This window comes from Lactuca serriola, chromosome 2, assembly GCF_051521515.1.
Source record: "Lactuca serriola cultivar US96UC23 chromosome 2, Lser_US96UC23_V15, whole genome shotgun sequence".
In the NCBI taxonomy this organism is placed as follows: Eukaryota; Viridiplantae; Streptophyta; class Magnoliopsida; order Asterales; family Asteraceae; genus Lactuca; species Lactuca serriola.
In genome coordinates this window covers 95938059-95940053 of record NC_136409.1, presented here as the reverse complement: position 1 = coordinate 95940053, position 1995 = coordinate 95938059, and the positions used below count along the sequence as shown (strand labels likewise).

At 40.5% G+C, this 1995-nt stretch overlaps 1 non-coding gene across 1 annotated transcript; it reads right to left on the bottom strand.

Moving 5' to 3' along the window:
* Positions 1–1319: 1319 nt before the first annotated feature.
* Positions 1320–1426, bottom strand: LOC145091112 (small nucleolar RNA R71). Its single transcript, XR_013702000.1, has one exon. It is a non-coding gene; the product is annotated as a small nucleolar RNA R71 (small nucleolar RNA).
* Positions 1427–1995: the final 569 nt, after the last annotated feature.

The window sequence follows — 1995 nt, the reverse complement described above, 5'->3', positions numbered from 1 at the left end:
TGTTTAATTATGTGTGAACATACATGGTTTGACATGAATTAGTTAATTATTGGTAAAGTTAGAACTAAATTACTAATACAACTAAAAACCAACTTAATAATCCGTAATCATTAGCTAGCCATAAGGAAGAAGTGGATTCAAACTAAACAAGAGTGCGTTTTTACTTATTGAATTTGATTTAAGTTCATCTGATCTTGTAAAATCAGATAAAACCCTTTTAAACTTGTTAATAATTAGGTTAATTTAATAGTAAGTAGATTAATTAGTAACATCGTTCCCTGTGATCGACACCCGAATTACCCAAGCTATACTGTAATCTGATTAGGTACACTGCCTATAAGTGCATAGTTAGTTTAAGTTAGTTAGGTTATAAATATTAAAATTAGTGGGTACTTTCGTGCACACCAAGTTTTTGGTGCCGTTATCGGAGAACGGCTTAGTTTTTAGCTTATTTATTTGCATTAAATTAATCGATCCTTCTTGTGGAGTAAAAACCACAAAAAGTTAATTTTTCAGCAAAGTATAATTTTTTTTCAGTCACAGAGTCCACGACGTGGCCAGATACCTGCCAAGACGTGGACATCTAAAACACTAGATTTTTAGTTGTTAGTTAGTTTTTCTTATTTTAGTTCAGTTTTACGTTTTTAGTTTAGCAAGTTGCAGGAGTTCATGACCAGATGCTCAAACACACCCTTGGTGCCACCACTTGAAGATCCCGAGTATGCAATTCACAAGAAAAAGACGCCCTTACAAGAATTGAAGTCAGCTTTTTGAAGGAAGTCGGTAAAGTAGACAGGAGATTCAAGTTCATCCGCGAGGCACAAGAGCAATTTTGAGCACTTGGATCAAACACCCGTCCAAACCGAGTCCGAATACGATACCGAGCCGGAATTTGAAGAACACACAAGCGAACCCGGAACGAGCCAAGGAACGAGATGGCAGCAATTGTAGAGATGTCCATGGGAGCTTACAAAAAGCAGATCCGAGAAGATATGGGTCCCGGTTTAGTCCAGTCCGCAATACCTGCCACTGCCACATTCGAGTTGAAGGGGCACATATTGACTGCACTGAAGGATATCCCATTTTTTGGGAAAGATCATGAGGATGCTTTTAAGCATCTAGATGAAGTCAATGACATTGCGGATTACTTCAATGTCCCAAATGTCAACAGAAACAAGGTCTTGCTTACAATGCTTCCCATCACTTTCAAAGGAGCTGCTAAGGAATGGTTAAAAGCACTTCCACCGGGTACAATTACCACTTGGGCTCAAATGCGTGAGCAATTCCTGGACTAGTTTTGTCCACCATCCAAGATAGCCAAACTCAAGAAGGCAATAGCCAACTTTGAGCAACAGCCGGGGGAGTCATTATACGAAGCATGGGAGCAGTACAAGGGCTTGCTCAGAAATTGCCCTCAGCATGATCTAAATGTGCAACATGAGATGTCAATCTTCTATGATGGGGTCAACGTTATGACATGACAACTCCTTGATTCTCAAGGACCTTTGACAAAGAAAAATCCAAGGGAGGTCAAGGAGCTGATTGAAGAATTCGCGAAGCACTATCGCGAATACCACAACCCTAGGCAAGAAATAGCACCTGTAATGGCCATGCTGAACAATTTGGATCGAAGGATAACACAAATGGACCAATCAATACATGCCATAAGAGTGGGTTGTGAAAGATTTAGTGGTCCACACTTGACCGAGGACTGCACTGTAGATGAGTTTGGGAACAGAAAAGCTCAAGTGTGCTACTCTAGTGGGGATAAGTTTGATAAGGATTGGAGGAAACCGAAGAAGGAGTGGCTGCCATATGAAGAGTATAAGAAGCAAAAAGAAGAGAAGTATAGGCAGACAGGTCGAGGCTTTTATCAAAAGGAGCAGCCACCAGCCGAGAAGAAACCCGATCTAGAGACCATTTTGATGAAGTTTATGGAAGCTTCGGAAAAGAGACACGATGCCACTGATTCTGCTATCATGGAACAACAAACCT